At 51.4% G+C, this 18,045-nt stretch overlaps 1 protein-coding gene and 1 pseudogene across 1 annotated transcript in view; one reads left to right on the forward strand and one right to left on the reverse strand.

Annotated features, from left to right (window-relative positions):
- Window positions 1-18,045, reverse strand: part of LINGO1 (leucine rich repeat and Ig domain containing 1) — a 189,932-nt gene that overhangs the window by 25,091 nt on the left and 146,796 nt on the right. The window lies entirely within an intron of this gene.
- LOC118600956 lies at window positions 5,106-5,224 on the forward strand (annotated as a pseudogene).

Here is an 18,045-nt window from a genome sequence, read left to right on the forward strand (position 1 = left end):
CATCTACCCATACATTCAGCAAAATTCACTGCAGCTTTCTCTGTGCCCCAAAGAGCCCATGGTCCAGTACACAAAGTTCAACATAACATGATCCAGGATGAGGCGAGGGAAGCATGGAGGGGGTGGGGGGTCGTGCACACACAGGGCAGGAACTAGGGAGTCAGGACAGACAACCAGGAGGTGGTAAAGGTAGTTATGGATGATCTGAAATCCAAAGGGTGAGTAGGAATCAAAGCACTGTACAGAAGGTGGAGCAGGCAGTAGGGGGATGGAGGGTGGGGGGTGGCGGTGCACCAAGCAGAGAGAATAGCAGGTGCAAAGGCCTGGCCCTGGGATGGTAGGGACAGACAACTGGTCCCAAGAGTGGTTCCAGCTCAGCTGAGTTGCCATCTTGCTAGGGTGTCTGCCTACTGCATTCTCCAGCCTGCTGGGTACCCAGGCCAGCACAGCCTGGACCCTCTCCAGAGGGATTAGAATGAAGGAGTTTAAACAATAATAGCTCATGTAATTATGTGCAAAAATGTAGGAGAGAGTAACTATGGGCAGAGGCATCTGACTGCATCACCCCCGTCCCATCTGGCTGGGACCCAGGGTGGCTGCCTGGCCACCAATATGCCCATAAATTATTGAAATTATAAAGAAGAAAGCAAGTGTCATGTCACACCCATAAACAGTTTGTTAGCTAAGACTAACAAAGGGGCGATTGGTGCTTAGCGTTGTATGGGCTCCCCCGTTTCATTCCTGAGAGGGAAGTGAATGAGGCGTAAGTATAAAGAGAGTCTGAGATACTGATTGCCCCACTCACCACCCCCCTTCACCCTCCTGACCCACTGTGGAATCAGGTGGTACTAGTAAAGAGGAGGTCCACAGACGTGAAGAGCCAAAACCAGGCCATCAGCTCCCCAACACTGCAGTGTGCAAGCAGATTCCAGACAGACCTGTTGCAGAAGATGCTAGAGGGGCCTGAAGAACTCTGAGATCCTGCCCAGACTGATGTGCTGAGACAGGTTGGGGTGCTGGGAAGAAATGGACACTGGGTCCAGAAACAGAGTGCACATCCCAGGGAAGCCTCTTGCTGGCTGTGTGACCTTGGGCAAGTCACCCACCCTGTCTGAGCCACTTTCCATTCATACTACCTGGGGATAGTCATGCCTACTTGTGGAGTGTGGGGAGGGTCCAAGGAGAACATGCATGTGACATTCCTGGTGCACAATAGGCCTTTGTGCATAGGGCATTCCCTATTCCTCTCTCATCCATCCTTGATCTCACAGGGCTCCTAATTAGGTCAAGCCTAATAAAGCTTTCCTCTGCCAGGTCCTGTTTATGCTCCGTTAAAGCCTGAGTCTAGGACATGAGTTGGGGGCAAACACCAGAGGAGAAGCTGTCAGTACTTGGCCCACCCCAAGTTCTACTACACACAGGTCACCCCAACCCCAGGGAGCAGAGAGGGAAGACAGAGGCAGAGCTGCCAACATAGAGAGGCCTCATGGGGAGTGGGGAGAGGTAGAAGGGATGGCTGGGAATGCTGGCATTTTGGCTCCTTGATAGTGAGGAGCTTGAACCCCACTGTCTCTCAGGCTAGAGGTCTGTAGTCTCTGAGACGCTCCCTTCTAGGAGGTAGCCTGATTTGGGCACTTGGGTGATCAGCTGTGCCAAGGGCCACACAAAGCAAAAGGAGGCAGTCTTGGCCTAGGGAAGATACCCTCACCCCACCCTGGCCCTAAAGAGGCAGCCTAATCATACTCCGTAACTCACCCAAAGCCACAAGGAACAGGGCTGGGCCCAACACTTGGGCTTTAGGCAACAAACAGGCTCTTCTTGTGCAGCCTTGGTCTGTCCTGCTGTGGCCTGTTTTGCAGATGCACAGAGAGGCACTGCAACTACCCAAGGTCACAAAGCAAGTCAGTGCTGAAGCCTAAAGCCTGGACCTCCTGCCTTTCCTCACATCAGGAGGAGGTGGGGGAGGTTATTATGTTCAAGCTTGGTGCTCAAGGTCATGTTATGACAGATGGGACGAGCGTTCTAACAGCCACTGTGATATGGCATTTCCAGGAGCTCTCTTGCTGCATGAGAACTCCCAGCCCTTGACACTTGTCTGTCCAGCACTTGCCCAGTGGGGTGGGGGCAGCCAGGGACAGGTTCCTGCAGTCACAGCTAAATGGTTTGGCCAGAGAGGGATGGAAGCATCTTCAAGGAACAGCTCTAAGGACTGGGTGCTCAATCTGAGCCCTAATGGCATCTTTTGCTCAGGATCACATAGGTCATATGTGAGGAAGCTGGAAAGAGTCTGTCTGGTTTCAAAGTGTGCACCAAACTTAATTGAGAGCATGTAGAAAGGGTAGAAGTATGGCCTCCCAGCTGCTACAAAGAACTAGGCAGGATGTACACTTTTAGGGGCAGGCTGGTCAGATTAGGCCACAGCCCCTTGTGGCTCCCAGAGATCAGCCCCTCAAGGCTCTGTCCTTCTCTCTCTCACATCTCCCTGGTTGACTCTCTCTCATAGAGTCAGGGGAGAGAAAGGCAGGCCTGAATCTTGCCAGTGACAGGTGGCCCAGATCAGGCCCACTGGATGGTGCTGGGGGCTGAGAAGGAATGGGGAGCAGGAAGGCTGCCTTGTCTATAATAGGTAGAAGAGCAGGCTGCCCAGGGGGTAAGGGGGAGACCCAGGGCCCTGTGGGTAGGACTGGGGTCAGTGGCAACCCTCAAAGATGAGGCCGGTCCTCTCTCCCCCTTATCTAGGTCAGGCCTTGATAAGGACTGCTGGAACCATCAGCAATAGTCAGGTCACACCGAGGGAAGAGATGCTCTTAGGAACATGTGGAAGATGGCATGCAGGAAAGGAAGCCCCGGAGCTTCTGCAGGGCCTCTTCCGGCTACACCGGCACCTGCACCCCTTCCTGCCATTCTTGGATGTGCTGCCCTGGCAGTCATAACATGGGCGTCAGGGAGGGGGAGGTACAGCAGGTGGCCCATCCCAAGCTCCATGATTTAGGTTTTATACCCAGTGAGGAGCCACGGCTCTGACCCTGAGGCAGGAAGCCAAGAAAGAATCTCAGGTAGGGATGCGGGGAACCGGGGCATCCTTTCTGAGTCTGGTGCTACTCTTCCTGGCAGGACGCCTGGGATTTTTGCTCTCCTACCTCATATCCATCTAGTATGGGACAGCACAGGGGGATGATACATCTGCAAAGAGGAAAATGAGTGGGAGAACCTTCTGGAATATGGACCCCTATGGCAGAACACTTGGGCAAGTCTCTTCACCTGCTCCAAAGGGTCATGAGGATTAAATGACATAACCCATTCAGGGCCCTGAGCACATGGTCAGTCCTCAAGATGGTGACTATTATGGTTGAATCTAGTTGGTGCAGTAGTGTCTGCTTTGTCTGTGTAGCTAGTTTGCTGTGTTAGTGTTTTTAATATAACTGTGCTGTATGGCAAATTTGTGTTGCGCATATTATTGTGAAATGTGACGTGTCCTCTCTGTTGTGTGTGTCTGGGTTAGGCTTCCTGAGCAGAACTTTTCTGCATCTGCCGCATTCTCCAAGGCCCTTCAGTCCACAGACGGAGAACCAAAGCCTCCATTCAGGGCTTCCTGGCTGTGCTGGAGAGAAACAGTGGTCTGGGTGGTGCGATCCCTTTCTTTCCCTTTTCTGCCCATGTTGTCCTGAAAATGACCCCCTCTACAACTAGCTGACCACAGCCTGGAGGGCAGGTGGCGAGGGGAGTGCCCTGGTTCCAGTGTTCCCAAGGGCAGACTTGAGCATCTATCTGCTCCTTCTGGGTTCACCACCTGCTTGTGGCATTTTTGTTACCTCAGAAATGAAGTTGGCATTGGTCAAAGTGTGAATGACACCAGCAGAGTGAGAGAGAACCAGAACATGTGCTCTTGAGATGACAGAAAATGAGCCCCAGAGCAGAGTGGAGTCACGGGTAGGCTGAGCCCTGGCTGACTTCTCACTGGCCACTCCTAAAGCTGATGAATACAGCACTGTGCTGGCTTCCTCAATCCCTCCAGCAATATATGCAGAAGGGACTACTGTGCCCTTTTCACAGATGAAGAAACTGAGACTCAGAGAGGGAAAGTGAAATGCCCTGGTAAAGCCAGGACCAGCAGCTAGGTCTGCCCTTGATGACAGTCCCAGAGGTTCAGGGTTGGATGGAGGACCCCCAGGTGGAATCCTCTCCATAGGGTAAATGATGTGGCTCAGGCTGGCAGCTCAAGGTGGAGAGATGTGGAAGACCCCAGACCATGGAGGGCCTCTGCACTCTCAAACCCAAACATGATCACATGTACTCGGACACAGTGTTCACACCACCTGCTGGGGCATGAAAATCAGCCATAAATACCAGCACTGTCATTATGGCTCGTTGGGCAAATGGGGAAAGGGGCCTGGTGTGTCCTCAGGAAATTTCCCAATGACTCACAGATTCATGGACCCCCTCTGCATACCCAGTCACTCCTCCTGCCATACACACACATCCTGGGACTGGCCCGTTCATCCTTCCCCAAAGAGACCAAGGTCAAGAAGACCATCCAGCCACTTCCCAAATCAGGGGGCTGAGTTGTCTGGGAGGAGGAAAGCCTGGCCAGCTAGCTTGCAAAGACTTCATACATCACAGCTCATGAAGCATGGGCCATAAAGGGCCCACAGGGCACACAATATGGTGGGGAGAATGCAGTGGAATGAAGCGCTGGCCCTGAGTCCAGAACCTTCTCGCCACCTCTCTCCCTAGAGCAGCCCAAGCAGCAGGCGGAAGGGTGAACTGCATCACCACTCATTCTTCCAGTTTCCAGATCTCTCTCCACTCTAGAACTTGGCAGGGCCATTTTCACACTAGTTAACATGCTGGGGTGGGGAGGTGCCTGCATATCTCATGGCTAAGATAAATGCCAACTAACATCTGAAGTGTGGGAAGCATCTGAACAAATGCAGGCTTACTGTGGCGGCCCTCCCATCCGCAGGCAGGCTGGTCTCTAACACAACAGGGCTGCTGCCTCAGGGCCCTTAGCTGTAGGCCTGCACTTACTTTGTGCCCACATACATCTTACTGATCCCACTAAAGAGCTGGCTCCAGACTCACTTTAGAAAGGCTGGTAGCCTTCTGTCTATGGCCATGCTACCCTGAACAAGTCTGATCCCATCTGATCTCAGAAGCTAAGCAGGGTCGGGCCTGGTCAGTAGTTGGAAGGGAGACCACCTAGGAAGACCAGGTGCTGTAGGCATAAAAAATTAAAAAATAAGGGGTTGTAAGGTGATAAGGTCCTTGCAATCTGTGACGTCAACCAACAGTTGCCTTGCCTAAAAAAAAAAGAAAGAAAGAAAGGCTGGCGTCATTCTTTAAGTCAGCGTTATCTCTGGAACCAAAGAATAAAGAGAGGTAGTTAAACATCTTGCTGATAATTCTCTCCTTGTGGTGGACATTATCCAGCCTTACTCTGAGAAGACAGCCCAAGAGCCTAAGATTCCAAACGAGCCTCAGATGCCTCCACTGACCAAAGGCCCAGGAGGCCCCAGAAGAGCCTCAGGGCAGCTGGTGGTCCAGGGTGAGTCCAGTGAATGAACAAGTGTATGAGCAGGTCTCAGTTTCCCCATCTACAAACTGGGACAGCAATGCCTATCCTGCCTGCTTCATGTAGGGGTCAGCAACATGGGAAGAGTGGTGAAGGGTCTTGTGCATGAGCCTGGTGGAGAATGATGGGGACAGACACACCTATGGCCACTGTAGTCAGTAAAGGGGCTGATTATTCCTGCCTGTGCTTGAGCTGCATGTCAGGGGAGTGTGGACCAGGGGAGTGAAGGAGCCCACCCAAACATGCAGCTCCCACCCCCACTCCACCACACACCAGCCTGCTTGAGAAACTGGGCGTGTACATGGAGGCACCGCCCACCATAAGCATACATGCTTGCACATTCTGGTTCTATCCCCAGATGGAGTCCTGCTTCCCAGCACCCTGCTGTCATAGCAACCAAGAGAGCTAATTGGGGGAGGAGGGATGAGGAAGGAGGAAAGAGGTGAGGGGATTGGGCTGTGGCTCACAGTTCATCATAAGGGTTGAGCTCTCTTTCCCTCCTCTTTGTACCACAAATCTAGGTCACAAGTCTCTAAGCAGGAAGAGCATGGGCAGGAACCTAGGGTTTCTCCACTTCCAGGAGAGGCCAGCCAGCCCTTCCTCCTGGGAGCTTATGTGGCAGGGTATAAACCCACATTCAGAGTGAGATTTGAGGGCTAGGAGGCCTCTGTCCCCATAAGTGACTAGGATAGGATTAGCCGACAGCCAGGGAGGGTGTGCTCCTCTAAACTGGGCCCAGAAGGAGGGAAGCCCTGCCACAGATCTGAGGAAAAATAAAAATGTCTAACTCTTGCTGAGCATTTACTCTGAGCCAGACAATGGGGCCTCCTATAATCTTGGTGTTAACTTGTTTCACACTCTCAACAGGTCTATGTGGAAGGCTCGATTAGCATCTCCATTTTACAGGTGAGAAAACATGGGCACAGAGAAGCACAGAAACTTACCCGAGCTCATAGAGAAGTGACCAAGCTGGGACTGGCAACCTGGGTACACTCTATCTGAAGAGTGTAAAGGCGTGGGGAGGACTCTGAGCTGGGTGGCTATGTTGTCTGGGACTTAGAACTCATTTCTCTAACTGCCTATGTTGAAACAGGAAGGACAGTTTTTTATCTAGAGATGGGTGGCCAGGGCCCCTGGAGTCTCTCAGATCAGGCCCTGGGATTTCTGGCCCCTGACAAAAGGCAGTGGAAAACCAGAGCTAAATGGGCTCTGGTTCATCTGTCAGAGCACAGGACAGGGAAGAGGTAGGCCCAGCTCACAAGAGGGTCTGAAACCAGGCCAGCAATGATCAGAGTGGAAAGGGAGGAGAGACGAGCCCCAGGGGAAGGAGAGAATCCCAGGGGTCTCCCTGGAGAAGGCAGCCTTGCAGAAGTAGTAGAATCCTGCCATACAGAAAGAGGGATAGACATTCTAGGAGGAAGGAATAGCGTGTGCAAAGATGCAAAGGCTGGACACAATGGGGCCTAGACAAGGCCCGTGGAGTGGCCACGATTGTTAGAGTGGGGTCAAAGTCAAAATATGGCCAGAGGCCAAGCAGGAGCCTAGAAATTTCTCTCTAAAGTCTCCCTCCCCAGTGCTGAGGTCAGTGTTTAACTCATTGCTGAGATGCCACCATTTCTAATAGGCCAAGAGCACGAGGGCCTCCCTGAGGTTGAGCAGGAAGATTCACAGACGCAATAGCAACAATCACAGACGGTGCTGCCTTTGAGCCCAGGCTCAGGTGGGCATGCACTGGCTGGCAGCTCAAAGCAGGTGCAGATCAAGGGCAGTCTTGCTAAATGCTATCCCAGGCAGCTGGAAAAGCCCTGACAAAACCTTGCCCCATCTCTGCTGCTCCACCCCATGCCCCTCTCTCTCTTCCCTATCTGCCTTGCCCTTTCCTCCTTTTTCTCCCTCCCTTCTTTCCTGTGTCTCTCTATCATTGTTCCTTTATTTTCTTTTCAGCCCTCAGCACTTTCCCTGAAGAGAACAGCTGGAGCTGCTGGAGCCACAGAGGAAATATGTTTTTGACTACTTTGCAGATTCCCTATCTTGATAAAAACTGACACCACCCTTGCTAACTGATGGATAGACGGCAAGATATTTATTTCCTTTCCTCCTTTCTTCCTTCTCTCTGGTCCCTGTTTTGGAGTATCTAGGAAGACAGAGCAGTCAGATGGCAACTGGGGGAGAAGGGGTGGTAAGTGGGAAGGACTTTGGGGTTCTGAGTAGCATCATTAACCCCATTTTACAGATGAGGAGACTGAGCCCTAAGATCATCCAGATATAGCTATAGTCACAATATTAACATTAGCCATATAGGTAGCTTTTAAGGAGAACTTCTTTCATTCCAAGCACTGGGCTAGACACTTCGAATGCAATGAAACTAAGAGGCAGATGCATTACTGGCTCCATTTTACAGAAGGGGAGACTGAGGCTCAAAGAAGGGAAGTCACTAGCCCAAGGCCACACAGCTGGACAGGTAGAGCTAGAATCTCCACCTGTGCAGCCATGGGCATGGCCACTCTGCCAGCTGCCCCATCCCCACCTCCAGCTGGCTGTAAAGTGGGGAGAATCAAGATTTGAACCAACATTTGTCTACATTCTCATTCCAAAACTAATGCTTGCTGTTGCCAAGAGAACATTAATCATCAGTTCTAACACAGGATGATCTGGCCTGAACCTGACCCCAAATGGATTCCAAAGCCAGTGGGTACAAGCTCCAGTCCAAGACTGGCACAGCCTTCGACTTGCCCTCTCTTGGCCTCAGACACCCTTCTAAGAAAGCAAAAACAGTGGGCAGGCTGAGCCCTGGGTAACAAAGAATGAAGCGAGGTCAAGGCGCCTCTTAGGACCATGCTAATCAACCCATGCCCACGCCTCAAAGGCCATCCTTTGCTCATCCCCTTCTCCAGGCCTGGAGACTTCAGGCAGCCCCTTGTCCCTCCCAGACCCCAGTCTGTTCCCTGCTGCCAAAGGACCTGAAGTGGGGATAACAGGAACCCAAGACTATGCCTCATATATGCTGTTACACATGCCAGTGGTCCCAGGAATCCTACACACACACCCCAGAGCATCCCTGTAAGGCTGGGAGGCTCTCAGCTCTGCATGTATGATCTGTTCACGCCCAAGTCCAAACTTCAAGAAGTACCTGTAAAGACACATCCGAGGAATGACTCTCAATCCTGCGAGCTGAGAGAGGTCATCTGGACCAGATGTGGGTGTATTGTAAGGCAGCAAACCCAGAGCTCCCATTTGCTGACAGTGTAAATGTATTTTAATAGCAACACACAAGTTCAGGTCAATAGGACTGTTTCAGGCTCATTCGGGGCTTGTGTAAATGTCCATGAATTCAAAGTAAACGTGGTGAGTGGTGATGCCTATATTCAGTGTAAATGTTAATTATTTGGTGAGACAGAGGACTTTATGAAACTTAGGTCTGGTTGATGAAAATGCACATGTGTGCAGTCAATGGGAATGCACAAGTTTACTAAAATATAAGGTTTGAGGCAAATACCCATGGGAATCTATAATATGGGGCTGACCATCAGAGATGGAAGAAATCACAATGGAGAAAGAGTGGGGCCAGTACTACCCAAGGAGAGCAAAGGCCCTGGGGTACAATGTGGGAAGGAGAGGGCTGCAAATAGGGAGAAGGGTACAGAAGGAAGCTGGGGGGCAGGGGACTTTGGTCGCTGGCTTAGGGTAGAAAACCTGGTTGGCTGAGATTCAGAGGTGGCTGGGGAAGGTCTCTAGCTGGAACACAGAAACCAAGGGACTCTGGAGGGCAATTAGGGAATTTGGGGATCCAGTGTGGCCAGCTGGATCCTCTCCCCTTTCACACAGGCTGCCGCTCTGCATAAGCAGTTCCCAACACTGCTCATGACTAGGTGAGCAATGACCTGTCAGGGGAAGAATGGGGAGGATGTGGCAGTGGGAGCCTTCTCCATCTCCAACCCTATCATCTCAGGGGGTCGACTATGGAGAAATAGAGCTAGAGTCAGGAAGCCTTGGTTCTAGCCCCATTCAGCTACCAGGCAACACTATCAATGCACCTAAAATCCCAAGCCTCAATCTTCTCATGTGAAAAATGGAAGGGGTGTTAATACTGCCTTGTTGTTCCCACATGAGCTCGATGTAAAAGGGCTTTGTAAACTGTAAAGTGGTGTGCAATGTGAAGAGGAGGAGTCCTGGTCCCTGGGGCTTTGCTATCTATTGACAAGAACCAGGGAAACCGATCTGACGTCTACATGGTGTGTAAGCATGTGCACAGCATGTGCATATGTGTGCAAGCATGTTTTTAAGACCTGAGGCTCTCAGAGACTCTGCCATGGAGGTTTGCATTGAGGGGGAGAAGTGAGACTTCGGGATAATCTTAAAAGTGACAAAAAACTATTACATGTCAAAAGGGAGGCTTAAATGGCTCCCAGGTGGGACACAGAATAAAACAGTCTTCGCTGTTATTTTTCTATTGTCTCCCTGCAGGGAAAACAGGCAGGGTCTCCATAGCAACCGTGGGCATCCAGCAAGGACAGCCTGGACCCTAAAGTTTTGTCTGGGCTGAGCAGTGTGAGTCACCCAGCCCAGAGGCCAGGCCTGGGTCCAGTCCAGTACCCTTGTCCTGAGCATCCAGTTCCTCCTGTTCTAGAAGCCACTACAATAGGAAGGGGACAGACTAGAGTTGCCTAGTGGTGAGGCCAGGCCAGGTTGAGACTGGGAGCTGTGTCTAAAGATGAAGTCTCAGGATAGGGATAAGGTACGGTGAGGTGAGGGGCTACAGGATTGTTTGAGGCAGCAAGGGAATCCTATAGGGTAGACACAGAGGGGAGAGGCCATGCCTGGCTAATACTGAACTGGGAGATGGGGTAAGTGGTGGGAGGGTCTGGTGTTAGAGTAGACAGGGCACAATATGGAAGCTAGTAGCTCTTGCAAGCCAACTCAGCCTGTGCTAATGAAAGACAAGTAAACATTTCAGAGGCTGAGTCAAAGGCAGGGGTCAAGCAGGAGAGGAATGTGAAGAGAAATCCTGATTGAGAAAAAATAGCCATGGCGGCTCAGCAAGGGTAGCCTTGGGAGACCTCTCAAACTTGACAATCAGGGAAAGCCACAGAGTGGGAAACCCAGAATCCATTTCCTGTTCATGCCAGAACCCCACTCTGTCTATTCACCAAGGAGATGTCCTCTCATGAAGGTTCCTGTGACTCCTGAAAAATGGGTGCGAATACACCATGGAGTCAAATGGCATGAGCACACGTCATAGACCCACTGGCTTTGGGCAAATCTCTTGCCTTCTCTGTAAATCAGGGAATCAATGAGACAGCACCACTCACAGGGCCATTGTGAGGATCGAATAAGATGACGGATCCAAAGTGTTTCATTCATGTTAAAGCGCCAAAAAGTTACTACTATTCTTGTTGCTGTTATCAATTCATTGGGTATAAGAGGGTCCCTCCCCACAATCCCTGGGGATTCAGAAGCCTCTCTGGGACTTCCAGAAGCATCCTTTTTTTGCACAATAAAATCTTGGCTAAAAGCTCTTCTGTCTTCCTGAATAACCTCAAATCACTTGCCTGTGGCTGCAGCTGGGGAAAGAGTGGCATCGGGGGTGGCTTTTGCTAGAACATGGAAATACACTTCCTCATATCAATATATCCTCCAGGTGACATCTGTCACTCATCCCCACTCCAGATGCATGGCACCTCCAAGCCATTGCTCCTGCTGTTCTCCACCTGGAACCAATTCCCCTGCCTTGCCCAGCTAAGTGGTCAAGGGGTTGAGCTCTAATGCCTCCTCCATCAGGGAGTCCTCCTGTATTTTTCCAGTCTATAGTGGTCAATAGCAGGACCAAGGGGTAGAAGGCAGGAAATTGGGCTCAACCTACAGCCTATCTGGTTTGTGCCATGGCTGTTAACCAATGAACCTTCCTAGAAGGAGTATGCCTCTGTCATACCACCTGATCTTTGCTGATTAGCCTGTCTCCTCCTCTGACTGTGGACTACTGTGGAAGAGCAGGGTCTGACCGTACCAGTGCATGTAAAGCAAGGGACAGGGTGGATGGATAAGGCCCTCTCTCCCACTCTAGCCACCTCACTTTGGGGAGGGGAAAATGTTGGTTGGTAAAGAAGCCCTCAGAGGTGGGGATGGGAACCTAGGCCAATCGATCCCCTAATTGGGAGAGACTGAGGGCTGAAGTGGGAAAAAGCACCCTTGTCTGGCTGCAGGCTCAAGAGTCCCCAGTCCTAAGTTGCTTTCCTTGCTTTCCTGTCCAATGTCCCCTCCCCTCACAGGCCTTAGTTATTCATCTTAGACTCCAGGGCAGACCTGTGGCCTCCAGCTAGAGAGGATATCTTTCTGAGGGATGGGGGAAGCTGCTGGGTGAGAGGCGGGTCAACAGCCTGGTGAGGTATCCAGATCACCCTGGGCCCTCTCAGTGTCAAATGGAACATTTGTGGAACAGAAATGAATTTCCTGGTTGATCACAGGAGGTTTGATCTGGGTCTTCATAGCCCTTAATAAGGTAAAGGTAAGGTAAAGGTATTACTAGTCTCTGCTTCTTTTTTCATCTATTAAAAGAGGCACTGGGGGTGGGGTTGCTCGGCTGGGAGTGAGAACATATGTCTGCTCGTCCTGGCTCTGCTGCCACCATGTCGTGTTCCCCTGGGGAAGACGCCACCCCTCTCTGTCCCTTCGTTAAGGCAGGGATTATCCATTAACCCCAATGACCCACTGGGGGAGAAAGGAAAGTGGGTTGGATCTCCTAGGAGTTGGGAGTAAAGGGGAAGAGAGCAAACATATACTGGGCACCTTCTGTGTGCCTGGGTCCTCATTCTCTTTAGCACATTGTATGCTCACAGGCAAGTGCCTGTGGTCATCAGTGAGAAATGTTTGCTAAGATCCCAGTTTTCTTCCTTTAAGGCACATGATGAGGAACTGCACATCCCTGTCCCCTCTGAGGTTAGGTATGGCATGTGACTTGCTTTGGCCAATGAACTGTTAGTGGAAGTTACCTGCATCACTTATAAGAGGGAGCTTTAGGAGCCAGTGCAGCCTTGGCTATGCCTCTTCCTGCTACTATGGCGTTGTGGGTACACATGTTGAGGTGGTGGCAAATCCTTCAGTATAGGGCCCTGGGTAACAATGAGAAACAGACCCTCCTCCCTCTTTGGAATCGGTGCAAGAAATGTACCTAAGCTGTCTTAAATCTTGAAGATTTTTAAGGTTGTTATTGCAGCAAAACCTATATAGGCTGACTGATATAGGGTTGCTCTATTCCCTGTTTTCTGGATGAGAAAATGAAAGTTCAGAGAGGTTCAGGCTGAGACATGAGTGAATAAGTAGCAAAGTTCAGATTCTATCTCAATCTACCTGATTCCCAAGCTGAGGTCTTGTGTCTCTGGGCTGATGATGTGTGGTCCCTTTGCAGCCAATGGGTATTGAGGCCTGATGCTCAGCATCTATTTCTCCCTGTTTTTCACTCTTTGCCAAGCACAGTGTCCCTGCAGCCCCCCCCCCCCCCCCCCACACACACACAGGGGCCCATCAGAGATGCTAGACTGGGGCCTTCAGTCTGTGGGAGCTGGAGGAATTCAGAGGCTAGAGACCCAGAGGGATATTAGATAGGGTTCCAGAGCTAGGCAGACCTGGGTTCCAGCCCTGCCTGAGTTCCTCTAGCTGGGTGACCTTGGGCAAGATACTCTTCTTATCTGAGCCTCAGTCTTCTAAAGTGTCAAGTGGGAAAATACTACTTCCCTAGTTATGAGTGAGATGAAATGTGAAGATCTTGGCACATAAGAGGCCTTGACGGATGGGCTTTGTTATCATTGGAGGCAATACCCAGAGTCAGGGGTGTCACTCTCTGCCCCTGCCTTCCCCACCTGCTCAACAGGAATAAAGCCAGACTTCCCTCTTCTGTTTTCTCTAGACACATGCTCAAGGAAGCTTACCCCATTATCTCCTAGGGCCCTCCTTAGCCCCAGAGGTGGGGAGCACAGCTGTCTGAAACCCCACCTATAGTCAGGAAATGGCAGTCCAGAGAGCAGAGCTTTCCCAGGGTCACACATCAGGAAGTGCTAGTTAGTGTCACAGTGGCAATCTCCTTGCTTGATAACCCTGTTTCCCAAGGATTGAGAGGGAATTCCTAAGAAGAAAGGATGGATGCCCCAGAAATGAAAGATGAGGCTTCCAGGAAGAGGAGCTGGGGGAGAGCCTGAGATTCAGTGGAGGTGGCAGTTCTGTTTTAGAGCTGCCCACATGGCCTGGGCCTGCCCAGAGACTTGATGAGCCAGGCCTAGCTTTGTCCCAGACCAAAGATCCCTGGTTGTCACCCACGGCCTTCTTCCTGCCATCCCACTCTCCTTTCCTGTCAGGATAGCTCCTCCTTACAATGCTGCTTACCTAGAACATGGCTGTGCTGGGTCTCATCACACCTTTGCCCAGGTGTAGTGGGACCCAAGCTCAGGACCACATACACTCATCCCTACGTCCCCAGCTAGCCTGAGGTGGCAGACAGCTGCCATTTAATGAGATCTGCTCATTATGCACACCCCACAGGAAATCTGCAAGGGAGGTGCTATCGACTTCATTTACAGAATGAAGAAATGGGCTCAAGGAGTTTTATATGCTGGTGGTGCCACAGGTACAAAGAGATGGAGCTGGATTCACACCAGCCCTGTCTGCCCCAAAGCCTGTACTCTCAGCACAACCACCCCTCACTCCCTGACTGGATGGATGAGTGGAAATAGTCTTTTCCTTTTCGTTCCCCACATTCTTCCAAGCTCACCTCCCATGTCCCGCCCCTGCATGGTTCCCTGTTCTTCCTCTAGGCAGCCTTCCAAGTCTGCCCCAGCTACGCAGAGGTCCATTCCTGAGCTGTCAAAGGACTCTGCGATGCACTTGGGTTAGAATGGACGCCTGTCCCTGACTGAGGACCCAGGAGCAGGGCCCAAGTCTTCTTGTCCTCTCTGCCCCAGTGTGGACACTCAGGAAACAGGAATGAGAATAAGGAACCCAGAAAAGAAACCAAAGAGTTGACTTGAAAGCTCAGGCAGGGCACAGGGTTGTGTATTTTAAGAAAAAGGTTTACCCAAAGCCTGGACAAGGGCTCAGAGAGGACACCAGGCCCTGCTTTGGCCCTGGGCTGAGCTCTCAGGAACACAGGTCCCTGATCAACACCCGATGGCCCCAGAGAGCTCCTACTGCTCCCGTGGTTTCTCGTCTTACTCCATCTTCCTCCTGCCTTTTTCCACCCCCTTTCCCTGCCCTTTTTCCTTTCCTAAAAAACACAGAGAAATGGGATTCAGAAGCCTACACCGCCTGCGAAGTATGGTTCAGCCTCCCTAAAAGAGGAAATGCCAGCATGCGGGTTCTCATAGCAACCCCAGCTCCTCCCCACACAGCCTCCTTGTGCCCATATGGTGAGATTCGCATTGCACTGACTCAGCTGAGCTCTGGGATCTTGGGCCCAGGCTGGAATGGGTGATGTTGGTTTATTTGGCTGCCCCCAGGCACTGCCCTTTCATGCCACTAACTGCTCTCCATCCCCAGGGCAACTCCTACCAGCCTGCTGTGTAGACTCCTGGTTTTCCTAGCCAGAGTTCACCTTCCTGAGCATATGAGACCACCTCCTGCAGGGACTTTTGGGGAGTGGGGAGCCTGGCTGTCCTAAGCCCTACCCAGGGTGCAGGAAGGAGAGGGTGATATTCAGGAGCTGCCTCGCCCCCAAGTAGGGGACTTTATGTGGTTAGCAGTGATCTGGTGCAGCTTTTGAACCCTGTTTCAGATCCTAAAGGCAGAACAGAGTGCACTGGTAAAAAAAAAAAAAAAAAAAAAAGCCGGGGGGGGGGGGTTGGTCCTTCTGTCTGCCCCTTCTTCTGCCTTTGCCCCTCAGTAAATGACCTGGACTTTAAAAATTCTCTTAGGTGTGGAGGGATGCAGGAAAATGAATGAGCTGGGGCCCTTTTTTTTGCCTCTGGCAGTGGAGCACCAACTCCCTGCGGCTACTCTATCTCAAACCACAGCACAGGTCCCAAACGCCCTGGTCCCTGAGCTATGGAATGAGGAAGTGAGCCTTTGGCCCTTGACATGGCTGAGCTGCCCCCAGGCACTGCCCTTTCATGCCACTAACTGCTCTCCATCCCCAGGGCAACTCCTACCAGCCTGCTGTGTAGACTCCTGGTTTTCCAGGCCAGTTGGTATTCCCAAGACTAATGAAATGGAAGCTGGTGCCAGGCAGGCCTGGGGACAGCAGGACTGGCGGCTGAGAAGCAAATCTGCTAGGGCCTGGCACCCACCCTGCTTCCTCTCCCAGGGCCCTGCAGGACTGACAAGTACAGCAGGGCAGTGGAGGGATGTCTAGGTACCTGGTCCTAGACATCCTAGAGCAGTTGCCCCAGACCTCAGCCAGCTCTTCAGAGAACTACCCAGGGTGGGCTAAGAGTAGGGGCCAAATGGGATGGTTGGTAACCCAAAAACCCCAAACCTGACGGGAGTGAAGTCTGGGACCCACTTAGTCTGGCTTCATGAATGTGGCTCCCTCTGCCACCATGGGACTATCCTCCCTGGATCCTGTGAACCCCAAACTTCCATGTCTTGACCCCTCCTGTACTTTCCCCATTTCTAATCCCTCTCCCCAGATGTTTCTGTGTTAGATTCAGGGAACTCCAAAGAGATGGGTCTGACTCCTTAGGAGGACATGGGTAGGGCCCAGAGTGGGTCAGGAACTGTACAAGGTCACATAGCAAGTCTGGGCCCAGAAATAGGCACCTGCCTCCCTGCCCAGGGTTCTCTTGGAGTCCTGAGCTGCTTCCTCTGATTCTCTCTCCCCCTTAGCTGACTGGCAGGAATAGGATGGACTAATGAATAGATGGATGTAGGGGGCAGGGAGCAGGGATTTAAGAACAGATGGGTTTGAGGCTCCTCCACTGAGGCTTGGGGGAGGAGGAGGAGGCCCAGAGAAACTGGAACTATTACAAAGTTGCGAGTTAAAACATTCTTCACACTCCCGCCTCCTTTACTGTTCTGATGCACCCAAGACGTGACAAAAATGTGTCAGATTTTTTAAAAAACCACACACATACACAAATGCCAGTCCCCGTCTCTACCACCCGCTCAAGCTTGGGCCATCTGTTTCCAGGGGTGGGAGGGGAATGGGGCTTGGCAGTTGGTGCCTTTACTCTGGATACCCCCAACACTGGGTCTGGCCCAGTAATGGCCATCAGGTAATAGTGAGGTATCTAAGATGAGGGCTGTGACACTCTGCTGTCCCCTAGCTGTGCTGTCCCTGTCCTGAGCTGGACACTGCCCCGCTTCTCCAACTTGCTGCATTTGGGGGCACTGGGTCTGGGAGAACCCTCCCTGAGACACTCAGAGCCCACCTAATGGTATAGATGAAAAACTGAGGCCAGAGACGAGAGGCTTGTGCGTCTGAGTCCATGCCCCTCTTTTACTCATTTAGCGAACAATAAGCATGTTCTGGCACACATCCTGGCACCAGCACTGCTCTGGGCATGAAGGATTCAAAGATGAACAGACAGTGCAGGCCCTCCTCTCTGCTTCCTCTAGACCAGTGGTGGAGACAGTGGTGGAGACAGCTGATCAATGAGGAAAAACACACAAACTGGTTTTCCAACAGAAGAGTGGTGAGGACAAGAAAAGATGTGGGCCTTGCTGCAAGGGATGGGGATGAAATCAGGATGACCGATTACTCTGATGTGTCTGGGATTGTCCTGGTTTTAGCACTAAAAGTTCTACACTCTGGAAATGCTTTGGTGCCAGAAGAACTGGAATGACTGGTCACCTGGTGGCTATTTTAAGTTGGGCATATTTGCACTGAGTCCCAAACATGGAGACTCAATACAAGAGTTTAAGACCCTGAGAGAAAGGGGTGAGTTCTGAGCAGAGAGGGAGAAGGCAGATCACATAGTGTCTGATGGGCTTTGGAAAGAAGTAGGGGCTTTATTTGGTCACAGAGCAAAATTTTATTGTGGTCATAGAGCCAAATTAGGGAGCAGCCGGTACAAAGATTACATTCTGCGGAAAATTTAGAAAATTCATCAGGCTGGAGACCTGGGGGGGGTCTGTGGCTCAGGTAACTGGAGAAGGTGGCGGGGACTATATCTTGTCAGGCTTCTGAAGCTTCCCCCAAGAGTGAGGACTTTAGACCAAGGGCATCGAGGAGCCCCTCAAGGGTATAAGAAGAAGCTTGATGTGGTCAGATTTGCAAGTAAGAAGCCCTAAGTTCCCTGACTTGTCATGTCCCCATGTGGGGCTCCTTCTTGACACCCTCAGAATGCCATCCACCACTCCCCAAACCCCAAATGTGAGGGAGTATGGTCATCCTTCAGGGTCCAGCCCAAATGCCACTGCCTCTGAGAAATCTTTCCTGACTTGCTGAGAAAGGCGGGTAGAGTCATGCCCTAGCTTGGACTCTTCCACCCTGAGGACCTCCAAGCATGGGTCCCATAGGAGTACTCATCATAGTGGCTATTCTGCCAGCT

Source organism: Rousettus aegyptiacus, unplaced genomic scaffold, assembly GCF_014176215.1.
Source record: "Rousettus aegyptiacus isolate mRouAeg1 unplaced genomic scaffold, mRouAeg1.p scaffold_m13_p_3, whole genome shotgun sequence".
Lineage (NCBI taxonomy): Eukaryota > Metazoa > Chordata > Mammalia > Chiroptera > Pteropodidae > Rousettus > Rousettus aegyptiacus.